We start from the raw sequence: 20,590 nt of genomic DNA on the forward strand, positions 1-20,590 counted from the left end.
GGAGGCGCTTAATTTAATTTTGTAATCGACTTAAATACCATTTCTTACCCAAATGCTATCGCATTGTTTAGAACGAATCGCTCCTGATTCGAACTAGTGACCTATTAATTAACATATTCTATCCAGAAAAGGAAAATATGTTTTTAAAAAGTCTATACTTGTTTAAGGAATATATTTTCTATTAGTAGGCCTAATTGGTGAAGCGAAATGAACTTTAGAACACGTTGAAAGATATGTGTAACAAAGCAAAGAAATAACTTATTAGCTAGAAAAATTTCATTTAAAAAAACGTTTCAATAACAAGCGTTTATGTAATAATGCACTAAAAAGGAGAAAATAAATTATACACTACTTTTTAAATAACTTTAAATTTATTTAAATCTTAGTGTACAATTTATTTTCTCCTTTTTAAGTACATTATTTTGTTAAAAACTTGTCATTAAAAAAGTTTTTATGGATTTTTTAGTACATTACATGTTTGTATTTATAATAGAGTTACATGACTAAAAACCATTGCGCACCTATAGATAGAACTATTGGATAGAAATGCCTACTAATTAGGTCGAAATTTTAATTAATTCATCAAAAATTAATTAGGCATCCAATTAAGTCAAATTTAATGTCATGTTGCATTGTCTTAAAAAAACAACATATTTTTGGTCAATACTATTTATATGGCAACATAAACCTTTCTCGCTCCAAATTGCTAGGTATGTGATACTTTTTGTCATTTCATTATGAGCCCATAATGTGATTTAATATTTAAACAGTAGATCATGTGTACGAAAATGGCTTGACGGGAAACATTAAGGAGTTCTAGGTGGATTTAAAAAAAATATATTTGAAAACAGTAACATAGCATACTCGTATGCATCACACAAATTTAGATGAGACACACCAGATAAGATAAGACTTCACTATACTCTTAAGGACGAAGAGACAAAACCTTCCTTCGCCAACACTACGATTCTAAAACAAACAAAAAAGTAAGCAATCTGTCTCACAAACTCCTTATCACATAGTCACATTCGTTTCTTCACACCCTTTCACTCCACAACACACATTCTTTCGAACACTTACATTACGCTACATTTGCTTCACAAAAAATGCATGATCAGTCATGTGTCATGTGTCATTTATTTGACAAGGAATATTTGCAGTTAGCTAATCAATTTATCGATATTTGAATTCACGGGTCTTAGGCTGAACCGAATGTACTCGACAACACGCCTTATTATTAGACATGTATTCAAGTTTAGCTCAGTGACGCTCCACTAGACATTTTGAAAGGCTTAAAGCATAAAATCGTTAGGCTTCAAACATGAGCTTTGCTCTTGTAACTTATGAATATTAAAGTAGACAGTATTTTAAATGTTTATATTGTCATATTTATTTTGTAATAATTATATTTAATAATAAAAGACAAAGTTGAAAAATTGTATTTTGGAAGAAAAGGTGATTAAAATTTAAAAGACTGATTTTTAAAAACTGCTTATATGTTTGCATATAATTTTATAAAATCAATAAATCAATAGACAGTCAGAAAAAGTTAAAAATGCTTATTATCAATGTTAAATTACGTGAGAGCTTGATTTATTTCTTAGCAATTTGCAATACATGTAGTTTCTAATCTGAGAACAAAGTTTTCGTTGATCTATCATCATAGCAGTTGTTAGACCCATTTATTACAAGCATTTTTTTATCTTGCTTTCTCTGTCGACAGTCTGTTTGTCGTCATAGAACGAAAAGGGCGAGCAAAAGTTAAGGAACTTCTAACTGCTAGATTCGTTTTAAAGTTGGCAAGTGGGTCAAGACTTGCAGACATTGCAATCTGACATCAAATTTGAATTAATTCAATTCCAAATTAATTTGTAACGAAGTAATTAAAATTATCTTAAACTAGTAAGCTACCTTGTGCTTAACATTCCTCACTATTATACGCGCGTTATCAAGTTTGTTTGGTGTGCAGTATTTTTTGGCCAAGCAACTCTGTTGTATTAAAAAACTTTTAAAGTGCTACAAAAATTGCATAGACACGTTTTAATAAAAATGTTATATGCTATAATGCACCAAAAAGGAGAAAAAAATTCGATTTTCTTTAAATATATAATACTACAATTTAAATTATTAAAAAGAAAAGCGTGGTTATCTTCCTAAATATTAGTTAAAATATTAAACGAATAATATAGCGACTAGCGCTTTTCTTTATTGAAATGTAAATAGTATTATATTATTACATATTTAAAGAAAATCACAAATAGGTGTAAAAATTAAACCCTGTCTAATAGCTAATGTTTGAGTAGGCCACTGGCAACACCTACTTAGTCCACATTTTGAAAAATAAATTCTCTTATAGTCTTTTATAAAGGGGGGTAATTTTAGTAGAATACTATTTTCTGTTCAGAAAGGTATCCAGTAAAGCGGTCACCCTTCGTATCATGTACATGTTCCAACATCAAGTACAATTGTGTTTCCACCTCTAGGATCAAACTAACATCTTTTTTTACATTAAGATTGCCCACTGATATCTCCGCCCCTCCCTGCCATTCTGGATATTCATACCCAACTTTCTCCCCTCAAGACCTATGATATTTATTTTCAGAAATAGAGCTAATACATTGTAAAATTCCTGTATAATATGTACACATCTTAACAGTTAAAGAAATAGCTATAGAGTAAATCTACAAACAGTCATCGTATGTCGAAAGATGTGCATAATAATGCACCAGCGGATTTTTTTGTGTGGTTAGGGTTAAGTTTAGAGTGAGTGTTATTTGTGATTTTATAAAAATGTCTTTATTTGCAGATATATATTTAATTTTTAAAGTAATATATTTCCTAAACCTGGACAATGACGGGTAGATGCAGCTTAATTACCACACAAGGCTCTGTCTTTTAACAGATAGGTTTTTCACAGAGGCCAGTGCAGGGCCTGGTCGGGACGGCTAGATAATTCATAAAAGCTTGTTATTAAAATGCTTTTAATGCAATTTTTTAAATCCTTAAGCTTATTTACCCATGTCGCAATGTAGTATTCGGCTGCTGAATTGTTTAAATAATATACCTTGTTTAGTTGAATAGGAAAAATATATTTGCTCATCAAATAAACTTAATATATGATTTAAATAAAAACAAGCGGTTCTTACAATAGCATTTGCAAACCCTTAATCGATAGTTGCTCTAATCGTTATAAACACTTATCTCATCTAAAAAAATAAAAGTATGTGTGTGTGATGTGTTTGTCTTTTATGTATCACTACACCTTTCATCTGATCGCCATGAAAATTTAGGGAGTTGATAACAATTGCCCTGGGGAGATTTCTGCGATTTTTTTTATTTCGCACGGTATATGAAAAATATTAGTCGGATATGGTTTGACAACGTCCATGTGATTGTCATAAACCTTGGTAGGCAGATGAGAATACTCCCGAGAATAATACTAGGAGAAAAATAATTGCTAACTTAGCACTTGGCGTCCATTAAGTGAGCGTACTGCATAGCAGGTAAGAGTTACTACCAATTCATATGTAAAACTGCAACCGCAGCCGCCGGCGCCTCGTCAAAATTAGCGACCCAAAGAGCCCCGTGCTCCGCTGTGAGCACTATGGCACATATGTTCGTTTTTTTTTAAAAAAGGACTATACACTTAAGACACGAAGGGCAACAATAATCGTTTACTATACCGAATCAGGAGCGTTCACCGGCGACTCGCATGTTGCAATTTGATGCTATTTGGCTCCACGGGATTTTGTTGTGAGCGTTATGGCACATACGTTCGTTTTAAATAATGCAGGCAGGATGTGATTTCCCCGGGTTATCCTGTGAGCACTAAAGCATCTACGTTAGTTTAAACAAGCACATTAAACTATTATTACGGTGGCACACTACTTTCGATAATTAAACCGAGCCAGGGGCCTTACGCGGCGCCCCTGCCTTAGTGTAACAGTGGGCTCCCAAGAGCGCCCCTCTACGTCTCTGCCATATGGGCGATCTCCAAAATGTGTTTTTGTGTGTGATATTAATACACTCAAAAATTTCATACATCACGCCCTGAGTAAAGCTGGTCGGTAGTGTAGGTAAACCCATACCCCAAAAATTCCAATCCGAGAAATAAAGAGCAGGATTCGTTTACATTTAAATAACATATTGCAAGAAAACAAAGTCACACATCTAAGAATATAGGATTAGTAACGGAATGATGGAACCCTCTTAAAACATTATGTCAGCCTTTATGTGGAGACCGAAGTAACGCGAGTGATATGGGCAGCAAGTTCAAAAATTAGATCAACACAAAAATAGTTATTACTTTATTATCATACTTTATTGCACTTTAAAATAAATAATATATTTTAAAGATAAAATTGCATTATATTTTTCGAACAAAAATTAAGAAAATAATCAAGCTAATAAAATTTAAAAATAGTTTAACGAAATGGCCTTATTCTAATAATAATTTTGAGATAATTTATTTGCTTAGTAAAAGATTTTTTAAATAAGCTTTTTGGGCACTCCTATTATATTATTGATTGAGAACATCTAGTCACGGAAAGTTTTAAAGTTTTGCCTATCATACACTCCTTTTTTGTGTGTCTATGCAACAGTGTGTGTTAGTTATTTTAGGTGTATCACTGCTGTAGTAGATCTGTTATTATTTTTTTTTTTTAAATCGCTAGTCAATCAAAGTGCAAAGAAAATAATATTTTGTTATTTTGTTATTTTTGGTCTGATTGAGAGCCCTATAAACGGTCTTGGCTCTATATATTGCGGATCAGACGGTATGGTGCTGACACGGAAAATGAATCAATACAAATACATTTCATGAAAAATATGTTGTTGTCTCATAATGTAAGAAGTAAATAGTTTTTAAATAGTTCTATTAATCAAATAAATATCATGAATTAAAAATATAAATGATTTATAGCTTATGAAGCTAAATCAAAATTTTTATTCAGTAAGTTGAAAAAAAAATACTGAATTTTTTTTTTTTTAAAGTTTACCTCTACGTCCATTGTCTACGTTAACTTGTTAGTCTGACTGCATTGCATGACGGCATGGCTGCCCTGCCATTCCGTATGTCAAGGCGTAGCATGGATCGTCTCATGGGGAGGGGGTTACATTTTTTTCCAGCATTTTTTATATTTATATATATATATATGTATATATATATATACATATATATATATATATATATACATATATATATATATATATATATATATATATATATATATATATATATATATATATATATATATATATATATATATATATATATATATATATATATATATATATATATATATATATATATATATATATATATATATATATATATATATATATATATATATATATATATATATATATATATATATACTAGCTGTATGTCATTGCTTCACTATGATGTTAAATAAATTAAAAGTACTCTGAAAGTACTCTGCAGAAATCAGAAAAAAAACACACAATGTTGTCCGACAAAATAAAGCAATTTATCACTCTAAATAAAAAAAAACAAAAAAAAAAAAGATACACACAATGAACGCAACACAATCTTTTTGTAATCCTTGTAAAAAAAACAATTTGACATAATGATTCCTAGAAAATTATAAATAATAACCAACATGTAACTAAACCATTGGTCTTACAGTTGAGATCACACATTTTCTAATTAGCAACTGTTTTTTTTTTAATTCTTTAAAGATCATTTTAAAAAAAAATAGTGATTTGGTATGGGTTGTGTTATAACTGGGATTAGCAAAGAATAGAAAACTAGGATAGAATATCATTTAAATCTTAATAGTATTTATGGCCACACTACTATATTGTTTAATTGTAGATTAGATAGATCATAATAGCTGTAATAGGAATAACCCTTAGTGTATTTGATTGAACGTCCCCTTACTAGATACAAGTCTGAATAGCCTGTAGTTGTCCCAGCCTTAAAAAGTTCGAGTTAATGTATGCACAGGTTAAGCGCCCGCCCCTCGCGGGACTGCTAGGGTTAGGCAGGGTTTGGGTTACCTTAGGGTGAAGTTGGGGCCGTGCGAATGAATTAAGTTAGTTGAATGCTAGACTTGTTATCGTGTGGAAGTATGTGTCTTGTGCTCCGTGGCAGAATTCTGTGCTAGTTTATTTCGTGTATTAAAAGTCTTAAAATCGTACGTGTGTTGGCGTTATTAAATCAAAGTTTAAACTGTTACATCAACCCTCACTGCAGTCATCTCCACCATCAAAACAAAGCACACAGATGACTACATAACAGGTTGGATCACTGAATTGCACACGCACCTATTTACTGGTATTTGCAAAAATAATATTTAAAGAGTTCTACCTGTTTCAAAAGCTATTATTCTGGCGGCAAGGTACTTAGGTACGTCTTTACGCGGTTCCCCAAATGTACAAACAGATCAGTTTGGGGTGGGTTGGGAGGGGGGGGGGGGGAGCTCAACATCATTCACCGCTGTTTTCCTACCTAGCGTATACCAAGGTGTATCCCGTTTTAGGTGGTGAAGTGGGGGTAGGGGGGTTGGGGTAACCCAACTCAGAGTGAACATAGCGTCAGTTTTTAGATGATTGTTCTAAACATACATATATAATTTTACATATATACTGATTCAGAAATAGATTTAAATAACAGTGGTATTATGACAGTAAAAAAATTACAGAGGGGTCCATGTGCGGTTTTTTAAAAGATGGAGCTCTTTCTAAATATATCGATGGTCTCGGTCACAAACCGTCTGTTACGTTCTCGGTTGGCTTAAGATAAAGGACAACTCTTCTCGACTACGTTCATTACTTTTATTCCGTCTCAAATACATTCAAGCGTATCCCTCGTCCTAATCGCTAGCAACTAACCCGCTGACAATCATTCACTCCCGCTTTTATACAGCATTCGACCTTGGGATAACAATACTTAAACACACCGGGGTTAACATTATTCTAGGGTGAACTCAACTCACACACGCACTCTCCGCTAAGTTCGAGACTATTCTACCCTATTCTAACATGACCTCAACTGACCCGTAACACCGTCTAACTCGAAATAATTTAATTTTCTTTTTTATACTTGAATCAAAAACCAGTATGATTTTCCATAATGCCTGAAAATATTATAAAAATCGACATATCTGTTCCATGGATCACAAGTACTGAATATGTAACTCACACTAACATAAGTAATTAGACAAATATAATGTTTCCTTAGTAGTTGGAGGCTATAATTGGGGGTGCCATCGTAAACGATATTACTTTAAAAACTTCTTGGACTATAATAAGCTGTACAGTATGGAGACGCGTAGGTTTTTAAACAATTAAAAACTACATTACATTACCCTTAATTTGATACAAATGATCGAGATAAAAAAGTAGCCTAGAAAAAATGATTTGTAAAAAAATCGTTTGTTTAAATGGCTACGGTATATATGCATGATACGGTGAGTTAGATTTTCAAGGAGTGTTATTAGGCGGTATACCGATCAGCAGAAATATGTCGACTGCTAGAGTTCTTTCCATTCAAATACCGTTACTGAGGGCAAAAGTGGCCGGATTAGTTGGCTCTTGTCTCGATCAAAACATTTTTAATGATGTTTGTGTAACCCTGATAAATTTCTTAAATTAAAGAAATTAAAGTTTAGAAAGACATAATATTACGTTTTGTATTAATGACATGAATTTCACCACCCCCCCCCCCCATAACGCGAAATAATAGCTAAAATTCATTGTCACTTATAATAAAAATGTGTGACGGCACACCATTAGAACCCCTTCCCCTCCTCCTCACACACCGTCACAAATTATGGACTCCTCCTCCCTCCTCAAATAATCTGGTGTAATTAAATAATACGCAAGAAATAAAAAATACAAGTATGTGTTGTTTAGATGACCATGAAACGGTAAAAGAAACGAAAAGCGGTCATTATTAACCCATATTATCCAAGGTCTCAAATGTTTGTAATTTTTTTATATGGTTTAGCTTTTGGGCACTGAATGAAGGAATGACTATAGATTTTTTTAAAATTAATACTTTTTTAAATATCGATTTTTTAAAAAACGTCCCATAAATGGGACGCAAGCAACGAACGGCCCCATGTTCATTTATTGAAAAATAAAATTATTTATCACGAAATATGGCTAATCACGCGAAAATTAAGCTGTATACTGATTTTGTATTGTTAGACCAATGATTACATTGTTTAGGACAGCTTGACGACGGGGACAAATAATAGCTCAAGCGGCAACCTACTAAAAGTTGTTATTGATATTAAAAAAGGGAAGCAACTGTTAATTAATTGAGAATGGTTTACATGGTTATAGGAAGCCCTAACAGTAACAGCTTTCAAAACCATATTTTTACTGTAGGCTTATGATTACTGTTGGTTGTCATTTGGCTTTCGTTTTGATATGAACAACATACTAAAATTAAATCACACTATTATAACTCCTATCACAAATATAAAAACAATATAAAAACAATATAAAAACACAATTTAAAATAACAAAGAAAGCCATTGAGATTTTCTGATAAACTATGTTTTATCATAAGCATAAAAATATATGTATATGCAACTAGGTTATAAGCGAATTAAGAAAAATGTTATACATCAGTTAGATTCGCAGAAAAAGAAAATATCTTGATACGTTTCTAAGATGGTGTTCACAACTGATAAAACAAAATATTTAAATTAGGAAGTTGTAATGTTAACAGGTTTTTTATACAGAATTTTAATCAGAATGAATTTATATGGCTGAAATTTATAAACAATAAGTAGTTTATTGTAGCTTATATAAACAACTAAATTATATGGCTTAAAATAAATGTTCTTATTTTTTAGTAGTTACATGACATCCGAAAGTAGATTTCATATATTACAAAGTCATTCACAAAACATACACTATATTCAGTACACAATAAAGTTGGGAGATGTAAAACGAAAACAAAAAAAATTCAAATTCTTAATTACATTTTGTTAACAATTAAATTAATGCATGTATACTTTGTATGCAAAATAAAAAAAAAATAAAAAAGGCAAATAGAAACATATACGCTAAAACAATATTCTCTTGCAAGATTAAATGAGATAAACATCTGTTATAAAGATTATAAGAACATTTATTCACATCATCACAATTGCAAATGTTTTTTTTTAATTGCTGATTTTTTTTGCTTTTTATGTCTTAGAATATAAAGAATATCAGTTTCTTTAAACCAAAGCCAATAAATGTACTTAATAATTGCTTTTTTTAATAAGATTTTTAAAAAATTGAAACTCAGGCTTTTTCCTTTTTTTGCTTTTTAATTTTCTTTCCATCTTCAATGGTTGTGTTGTCAGATGCTTTACCCCTTTTAAAAGATACAAATGATTTTTTTAAAGAGTTGTGCAACTTTTCAATTTTCTCCAACTGTGTTTTGATCTCTTTAATTTGATTTTTAACTTCTGCAATACCATTTTCTGACATTTTAGCCATTTCTTTAACTTCGTTCACGTCTTCTTTTAAACTCTGACACAGTGCTGATGCTGGTTCGTATTGATCGCAGAGTGAATTAACATTCTCTAAAATACCTTTAAGACCATCAACTTGGGCACAGTACAAAACTGATTCAACTGTAACTGTCCATAGTAAGACAAGAGAACCATCTGGTTCTATGTAACCTGTGTTTTTGACCTCTTCCAGTTCAACTTTCATCCAATCGAGTGGTAAAGAGCAATGGCCTTGTCTAGGCTTATGGAAATAACTCCATGCCTCGCCAATCACATGTTTTTTCTGGTCATCTCTGTCATCTTTAATCTCAACTTTCCAAGTCACTTTAACCGGCCAGTCATCTGTAAAGCTGTGATTGTTATTTTGCTGGTACGGGTACAATTCTAAATACAAGTACAGCAATTTGTCGTCGTAAAACTTTAAACGGCCCATCCATTTGCCAAAATTACTTATTGGACGTCTTGGAGTCTCTTCCTCTGAATAACTTGAAAAACGTGTTTCAAATTTGTTAACCTTTTGTGGATACTCCACGTGGTAATGAGGAATGTTGTGGTCGCTTGTGTCTTTTATATACTTCAGTGCATTTGCCAATTCACGTTTTAGATTTGTTAACCCGCTAGACATTTTGTAACCTTTTAATTATAGTAGGTTTTGATCTGAGTAGAAAAAGCAACAATAGAATGCATTAAATAATAAAGTACAAAAATATTTTATTCAATATAAACATGACATAAAACAGATCACATGAGTAGATCCCCCTGAAAAAATTATATATATATATATATATATATATATATATATATATATATATATATATATATATATGCTATACATATACTAGCTGCATACCCGTGATCCGCCAAAGTAAATCAATTTTTAAATGAACAAACTGGGGAACAGTACAGAACAAAATTATTCACAACACAAATACAACCAAAAAAACACATCACAAGCGCACATAATAAAAACACACAAGAGAGCACAAACAAAACACAAAAGTAACCACAAATACAACACAGACACAAAAGAAAACACAAAATACAATGCAATCACAAACGAATAAACAAACACAACACTCATAGCATAAACACAACTTCAATGAAAACATAAAAGCATAGTGCAGACAGTCTAGTCCATGGCGTTAAATCGCACCCTTTCCGACCGAAGGCGGAAGCGCCTAATTGATTTAATGACTATAAAAACCTCTTCTTGTCCGCAAACCGAAAGATAGAATAATAATTAGTAAACAGCACATTTAGTGCATAAAATAAATAAAAGGCAGTATTTAAAATATCCGTGTTTTACCTACCATATTTCACTTTATCTCATGCTATTTTCAAAACTTTAATATCAAAATATTTACAATAGAGTTTTATGACTAAAACTTTTGCGCACCCAATGAACGTGATGACGCGTGCATAATGTTGTGGAATAGTTGATTACAAATTTTTATTTATAACCAGTACGTTCAGTGAATAAAATAAATAAAAGATTGCCTTTTATCAATCCATGCTAATTATAATATTCCAACAATAATGTCCTCTTGGAGATTTTGCATTTCCAATTTTTTTATTAGCGTGAGCTGCGTTTATTTTTAAATTACCTCCGTTGGCTAAATTACAAAACAGTTTAATTAATTAGTTTTTTCGACCCTACTGTTATTAAAATGTATCCAGTTTTCCTTGGAATCTAAACGAAAATGATATTTGACATTGATCCGTTTAATATGTTTTAGCGATTTGCGTGTATTTAATATTTTCTTCACGTTATGCGAAAGAGTATAGCTGTAGCAACTACAAAGTAAATTTAAGTCGTTATATAAACAAACCATACTATATTACATATAATAAAACATTGCGATGCAAGTAAAAATCACGACATGTAAAGTGTTTTTTTTGGGGTCGTGAGGGCTTTCTGGGGGTCCCTAACTGGTATACTAAACCTTAGTAATGAGACAAAGAACATTAATATTTAAACGAATATTTGAAATTCGGCTTTTCTAACATCACTGGAAATGGAATAGAGATGAAGCAAAAATGCGTACTGTACAAAGTTGTTCTCAGTCACAAGTTCATGAAATCTTTCAAAACTAAATCGATATTTGAGACGAGTCATTCAGTACACACCAAAAAGATGTGCAGTTCTTTCGCCCGCGTGTAGCTAGTTGCAAACACCAGAGACTTGATCGAACAGGAAGTTTTCACCAAGGAAACTGAGCATTAGTGTAAGCATTAAAGGAAGTCGCGATAGAAAATGCTAAGCAAAAAAACAATAGGAGAAAATCTCATTAAACGCTGCATGTTGAAGATGGTGAAGTTAATTCCTGGGGATTCCAGTGCAGTAAGGATGCAACAAATATCTCTGCCTAATAATACTATTCAGCGGCTTATAGCAGATTTTAAATAAGATATTTTATTGAAATCAAGCTTTCACCATTGTTTGCTTTTCAAGTTGATAAAGCAACAGACATGAGTTCGTGTTCACAGTTGCTGGTTTTTGTTTATATTCATTCAGATGATAGCAAAGAAGAGTTGTTATTTTGTGAAGATAGCATAGAGAAAATAAATGTTTTTTTAACTGGATATTTAAAATTGGTTATAACGGCTGTGGGGGTTTGTACGGATGATGCGCGATCAATGTTAAGGTCAATATCGGGCTATTAGAACACAGAAAAGATTTAGCTCCCTAACCACTGCCCTCACCAATCGCCATCAAGACTCTATTGCTAGTAAAAGTCGTAAATTATATAAAATCTGGAGCCTTCAAGGAACTGAGCAAAGACATTAAAATAGACCACGAGGTTCTGCTTTTCCACACTACAGTAAGCTGGCTGTCAAGCGAAATGTTGAGAATCGTGTTTTTGAATTGAAATCTGAAATCACATTGTTCTTGAAAGTGCAAAGGAAATAAGAGCTGAAAAACAAAGAAACTGCGCTGAAGCATTCTCTTCTCAACCAAACAGTTTACCTCAGGCATATTTTGCAACGTTGAGTTAATGTATCTTCTCTCAACTCCCCCCCCCCCCTCCCCCCACGAATTGCTTTAAACTTTACTCAAATAATACTAACGAACTGTTTATCTATAGTAGTTTATAAATACAGCTTAATGTAGAATTTTTTCTCTATCATTAGCAGGTTTACGTCATGGTGTCTACCCCCCCCCCCTCCTCTACCCTTATCGGGATTTGTTAACTTTGCCCTTAAAAGACTATATTACTTACTCTAATTAATCACTTAATTAAGTGGAATTAACATGTTTCTCTTTATGTTTTGCTATTTTTTGCCATGGCGTCACCCTCTAAATGGTGTCACCCTGTGCGACTCGCTCCCCCCCACCCCCTCTCCACCTCCCTTGCTACGCCTCAGGCGCTGAGCACGATCTCTATTTCGTATTTGTAACAGCCGATGTGCTAGAATAGCCCATGGTGAACTGGAGACACTCAATTGTACGCTACCACAGGGGCCTGTAAAGAGGCACTTGGTTCAAATGTATAATCAGTTGTAGTAAATCATCCTTTCCGCACTTTAGGGCGCTAATTAAAATAATTGTAGGCCGCACTGTGCACTAAGAGTCTCTGAATGATCTCTGGTGTTGTACAATTGTTGCAAGTTGTACACCACACCAGTAGGCCTTTAGGACAAACAGCTCACCGCAAGTGACTAAATTCCGGGACGTCCTATAGCATACTTTGACCTGATATATTTTAGAATTATTTATGAAGTTTCGTCAAATTAACTGAAATCGTAGTAAATGTATTATGTACTTAGACAGACAGACGGACAGACGGACACACACATATACACACTCACAAGCATATACATGGATAAAAATATAAAGGCAAAAGTGAATAACTAATTTATTTTTTCCAATTCAAGATTGTGTAAAGATTTTTTACACGATAATACTTTCTCTATGATTTGTTAATTAATAAAATTCATATTTTTGAAAAAAAAGGTTTTGAAAGCTACACCTGCACTACTATTTGTAAAATTTAACTGTGCAAAGAACAAATTTAGGAGGATCCATTGGTATGTTCAAATAGACCCACTTCACATCCTAACCCTGTTACAAATGCAACACAAAGCGTTTTCGGTCTTACAAAGCCGAATCAACGGGCACATAGTTGTGACACACGTTACTAGTTGTCAGTAACCTGTGCTTCTTTATTTAGCATAATAAATATTTTAAAAATAACAAATACTACTATAATTTACGTAATCTACAGTGTTCATATGTAATGGTTTTAACCTAGATATAGACAAAGAAGTAATAATTAATCTTTTACTTACAACATTGTAGTAATATATATATATATATATATATATATATATATATATATATATATATATATATATATATATATATATATATATATATATATACTATACATGTGGACTTACGTCATAAAGGAGCTAATTCCGCAATTCTTAATTAAATACAGATTCAAATAATTGGAACAGTAGAGTAAACCACTACTTAAAGATTAAACACACCAACAGACTAGGCTACAGTATCGATTATATTCAATGCGTTCGCAAAAGCAGCACAGTAAACACACTGAATGCACACTTATTAAAGGTTCTAAAACGCTATGACCAGTAACATTTTTTTTATAAATTATGTATGTATATATATATATATATATATATATATATATATATATATATATATATATATATATATATATATATGTATATATATATATATATATATATATATATATATATATATATATATATATATATATATATATATATATATATATATATATATATGTGTGTGTGTGTGTGTGTGTATAAATATATATTGTAGTATGTAAAAAAATTAACGAAACAGTTTTTTAGATAGGAGACAAGTTAAATTTGAATTAAAAAAGATATAGTTTAGATACAGTAGAAAAAAAATGGTTTTCCAAAATCTATTATTTTTCAACTGTCAATCTCTAACGTTTTACTTTGATTTAAGTATCATTAAGAAACTACTTTTAAAGCAGAACTAATAGGATCTATTCTTTCTGACTAGTGTTTAAATTGGACTTATTTTCATGTACATTTTATTGTATATTTAATTTCTACTTGTTAAGCTTTTTTTTTTTTGTTTTTTTTTTCGATCCTTATACCGAACATGTTTCACACAGTGGCCTATTCATGATTTTTTTAGGAATACCTTAATTAAATTGTAGAACTTCATGCCTTTAATAAAAGTGTTGTGCTACTCAAGCTAGAGAACCCCTATTCTACAACATACCAGGTACAATAGCTAGCACACGCGGTGACCTAATTTGCTTCAGCGTGCTCATGTCGACTATTTTTCTTCAAAATTTAGGCCAACTTTTTAAAAAGTTTTATCTCGGCAGTGATGTGTAGAATTTACTTTAGAAGAATAGTCGCTACTAGTGTAAAAGTTTCATTACTAATGCTTTAAAGTGGTTAGAAGTTATCAACATTTTAAACTTTAAATGTTAATTGATTAAATATTACAACGTGTTTTAAATCTTAAAACACAACAAACAAGAACCAACCATTTCGTGGGGATAGTATATGCATATATATCTATATATATATAAAAAGCAATGTATGTGTGTGTGTGTGTGTCTGTGTGTGTGTCTGTGTGTCTTTTATGCATTACCACACCTCTTAACACATCGCCGTGAAACTTCGGGAAGTTGTTGAGAATATCCCTGGGGTGGTTTCTGCGAAAAAAAAATTCAAATTCGCAGGGGTGGCGCCATAATAATCACAATAATCAGAAAAATTAACCAAGGTTAAATTATTAACTGGGACAGTGGCGTACCCCTCGGTATATATATATAAAGTATATTTTTTGTCATAATGCGCACGCAGTTTGCGATCGCTTATAGTAGAGTGATCGCTTGCATTATTTTGATGTATAGCATTTATTTTCTACTTTTTAGCTCAATCTGAAAACGTGGGTTTTTAAAAACGTTTTTAATGATAATTATTTTCTACTTTTTAGTCTTTGTCTGTTTGTTTGCATTCAAATCTTGCTACTGATTTTATCTTCTCGCATTCACTTTTTTTTTGGGAAAACGAAGGCAACTTTGTAAAAAACACGTGCCTTTTCCAATCGACGTTTCTTCTGTGTTGCCGTTTCTTTCACCATTTTGCCCTCGCGTGCAAACCATTCGACGATCAACATTCTACTTCCTGATTAGTCAGATTTGCATAGGTTTGTACACAAACACCGCGTGACCACTACTCAGCCAATCACGTGCTCGCTAGAAGAGGGAAAGTACCGGACCTTGTTTTATCAAATTAAAATTACTAGGTTATGTCCCTTTTTTGTACAAATCAATAGGGTCTAAAAGTATCAATAAAATTTTTCCATGGATCAATTTAGTAATAATAATAATTGAATATTGTATTGTCATCGGAAACAAAGCTTCTCTGAAAATTTCAGCGCGCTAGCTAACTGGGAAGTGCCCGAAATTTTGATCGCAAGATTTGATTGAAAAAACAAACAAACAAACAAACAGACGCGAAAGTAAGTTAAAGAAAACGTGGGAAAATTGGAAGATTTACATATATAAAAAATATTAAGTTTGACTTGGTGTGTCTCGATCCCGCGCCACCTGCTCGGTACACTATCATCTCAGCTATTTAGACACCTTATAAAACATGGAGAATGAAAGTCGTATTTAAAAAGATTAAATTACGCGATTATTCCTATTCTTTCAAATTATTTTTTTGTATCCCAAATTAGCTAGTTTCATAGCTAAACTAACAAAGATTACTATAAAATAATAATTAAGGCCAGAAATTGTTTGATATAGAAATTTATTTTTGGAATAGATTCTAAAGTAGATAGAGCCAAAATCTAGATCTTAGCGATTTAGCGTCTACGTCTAGTTTTTGCGAAGGTTTAAATCTAGTCTAGATCTAGAATCTCTAGTTCTAGAATCGAAATAGATACAATAAATTTTATAAGTTTAGGTTTGAAAAATTGTATTGTATTCATTTCATAGCGTACGTAGATCTAAATCAAATCTGAATGAAATAGTTCATTTCTTTTTATTCTAATCTCGGGCAGATGACGTCATTAGTTAATGTATAAACATTATTGCCGTCATTGTTTCATGGGTTCTTTTTCACAACTATAAACACTTTTCCTGTTGCATAATTAAAACTGTTTTTCTACATTCGAATATGCCTTTTTAAAAATTTTTCTTCTTTAAATACAATGTTGGTTATACATTTAAAACATCTACCATATTATTTTCAACCAAAGTCCTTATCAAGTTCTCCATATATCGCTGAAGATTCTGATGTGATACCTTGCGAAAATATTTTGCGGACAGAGAGAGAGAGAGAGAGAGAGAGAGAAAAAAGTGCGCACATGGGCTCTTATATATTAGGATTTCCTTAATATACATTTGGTATGTTTCTTCTACTACCTGAAGTCATTAGCGTAGACATATGGTTACCCGTGCTCCACCACGGTGCATCGTTTTTATATATACCAATTTAGGAACAGAAAAAACACAAACACAAATGCGAGCACAGACACAACGCAAACTCATTTATTTTTTTAAAAATACCTAATTGATCATGCAGACCTGCACTACGAAATAAAAGTGTTCTGCTACTCCAGCTAGTGAACCCCGATCCGAAAACATATCCGTTACTTAAATAACCAGACGCTGTGACCTTCATTTAATCACTTCACTATAACAGGTTAATTTGTTTTAAGATAGAAGCGATAGACGCATCTATCTTAATTTTAAGATTTCTAAAAACAATATAGATCTAGTTTTTAACTTTTTTTTCAGGCACTCAAAAACTATAATTGATTATAGATCTGATATTATGGTACACTATGTAAACCTATCTATAAAATCCCGATTGAAAGGACATTATTAGCAATGAATGACCACCCTTTTTTTTTCGTATTTAGACATATTTATTTAAGTAAGCATATATTTTAAGTAAGGCTACACCAAACAAAATTAATGTTTTACTTATTTGGCTTTTTTGTATGTTTTATTTTTGTGTTATTTGAGAATATAATAAAAGCGTGTGTCCGTAAACTGTCCTTTTTTATGCGAGATTTATTTTCTATGCACTTTACGTTAATTAAATAGTGGAGTTGCTAAATAAACAATTTTGTTTTGGAATTGATGGATATTGAGTTTCTTTAGATATACCTTTAAAATTTAGTACAAAAATTAACACTTTAAAAGTTTATATTTTTTAACAAATTAATTTATCCTACTATGTAACCATTGCTTTATTATAGCGTTAACGCTTGATGAATTATAAAATTACAATTACTATGCATGAACTAAAGAAACGATGTTTATTAACAACTAGCGTTCCCGTCCCCTCGCGCTGCCGTGGGTTAGAAGAAAGTCCAAAGATAGCAATGGGCGATTCGCACCCTACCGGAACGTATGCTGACGACTATAATGCCCCATTGTATACATAGTGGACTTATCTTCCTAAATTCAACATCATAACATGACCCGAAAATAGTTCCAGAGTGAAAAATTTACAATGCCTTAAGAAATGAACATTGAAACAGTTATTAAATTTCGTAAAATTATTTTGCCTTGAACCATTATTTGCTAATGCTCAAACGTGAGCCAGTGGCACCGAATTAAACAAAATTTAAAGAAATTTATATTTTCTAACTGAAAATGAAAAAAAATGACATACGTTGAGAATGTGGTTTAAAAGATATATTTTTTTTTAGAATTTCATCCGAAAACCTTTTAAGTAAAAATGGAAAAAAAGAGTTTTTATACAATTAGAAAATTTTTGTTTTACTAAATTGTAACCTAAGGATACAAATCAAGCTTCTTAAAATAAATAGAAATGTAGCCTTAAACACACACACACATATTTTCCGGTTGTTTGTATTTGCTACTTTTATAACTTTAATTTTGTATGCATTGAATTTTTGACAATTCATAGGTCTATATATTTTACAGCATCATTAATAGTAAAATTGACAAAAACACAAAAGGTATCTATGGCTATCATTGCAGGCCTTCGTCAAACTCTGTGTTGTCCATTGCGCTAAATACTAAATCAAACTATTTGGTTTTGCAAAATGTATGCACAAGCCACAACACGTCCCCAATGCATTGGCACGCATTCACACAGAGACGATTACAAACAAGATATATCGATTAAATAGCAAGCTACCATTTAGATTTTTTGTGTTGAAATTTTGGTCTTGAATTTAATCGATAATCCCCGTGTGTAAAATCTACCTGCCACTTTGCCAGCACGCCAGCTAATTAACCAGTTAAACAGGAAGGCAGGCAGAAAGACGGGCAAACAGAAAGAAAGGTCTTCGGACAGACAGACGAAAGTACGGACGGAGGGAAAGATGAACGTACTAACGGACAACAAACAGAAGAGAGACGGACTGACGGAACGACTGATTGACCGATCTACCTACCCACGACTGACAGACGGTCTGTTTGTCAGTCGATAGACAGAATGACAGACAGACTGAATCAATTGCTAAATATGATTATGTTGTTTAATTTTACTTTTACTATAATTTTTTCGTTATTACATTTTCCTTGCCAGCAGTTGAACATAATAATATGTGTTTTTGCATTTGTAAGCGCTTGTATTGATTATCGTTACGTAAAATCTAAACCAGCTCATCGAAATTTTGCGAACATGTTAATCCTAAAATTTAAGTCTATGTTTTCACGTTTTGTCATACACCAATTTTTCTTTAACTTTGGACTTTTTATACTTCATTTGCTCAGTTATATTCATTTCATTGTATCAAATAAAATTGCTTATTACTTTATGAATGTTCTTAATTTTAAATAAAATATATCTTAACCAGTGGCAACGCTAGGATTTTCAGGCCACTATGCAAAAAATTATCTGTGGGCCCCCTTGTCAGCGGTTAGGAATCCAATGTTACTTAAGATGGAGGGCTTGCAAAAATATAAATATTCTGTACATTATTCATTTTATACGTCCTGATTTTGTATGTATACTATATTATTGTGTAGATCTACAACCCTGTAGTTTTGTAACATGTTACAGTTATTTATTTTTTCAAGCAACCAAACACAGCAACGACACAAGGTGGGGGGGGGGGGGCATAAGTACGGTCAACATAAGATGACACCATGACAAAACTTTGTAAAATGTATTGTCAAAAATGTGTAATGTCAGGCAAATACAATAAAAGATAAGTGAAAGAGGGGTGACACCCCACCGAAAGTGCACAGTTGTTGAGGGCAATTGGGTGACACCTTTAGTTAACTCGTAGTGTTAACACCCGACATTGTAAAGCCACTGACCAAATACAATCTTTTTTAAATTCTCGAGATTTATTTAGATGTCTTTTTTTTCATGCTTTTAACTTTGCAAAATGATTGATATCTTCTTTGAGATCCATTTAGCTGTTTCTGTATGTTCTATACTTACGATGGCCAAGTTACTTACCAATGAGTATGTCTACAATTTCTTCCATAACAGATTAGTAGCGTCACAATGAGCAAATAATGATATTTTTAAATTTCATCATGGATACAAAATTTCATTCCCGATCACCGTGGAATGTTAAAGAATTCGTATACGTAACTAGCATACCTGTCCGCGTTGCTGCTTTCTAGTTATCTATTACCACATAATAGTGTACCGAAACAATGTTTAAGGGGTTCATCAACGCATTACTAATTGTTGTATTTTTTATCGTGTGGCCTTGTTTGCTATAATGAGATAGTTAAAATGTAAAAAACGCCACTGCTATTCTTTTTTCAAATCATTATTTGCTGGGACGCTGGTTTGTCCACACTACCCTCAGACGCCATTGAGCGTGCTATATGAAAGCATTTAGTGTACGTTAATCAACCTCCGTAATAGGGAAGTTGAATACCTTTCGGCGACCGCTTACAGACGTCGCAGATGCTGCTGGTTACACTACAGTATGCAACACTACGGATGCAACCCCTGGTTCGGTTTAAATCATCCAATGTAGATGCCCACTCTTTCCTCATTGTAGGGTGCTCTTGTGCTTGGTGTCATCCGTACGAGAAGGCGCCCCTTTTGCAGTTTGATTTTGAATAAGTAGAACCCATGCAGGATACGCAATTAATGGATCCCTTGCACTC

The sequence above is a fragment of the Physella acuta genome, unplaced genomic scaffold, assembly GCF_028476545.2.
Source record: "Physella acuta isolate Inbredline_101_S28 unplaced genomic scaffold, ASM2847654v3 ptg001426l, whole genome shotgun sequence".
Taxonomy (NCBI): Eukaryota; Metazoa; Mollusca; class Gastropoda; family Physidae; genus Physella; species Physella acuta.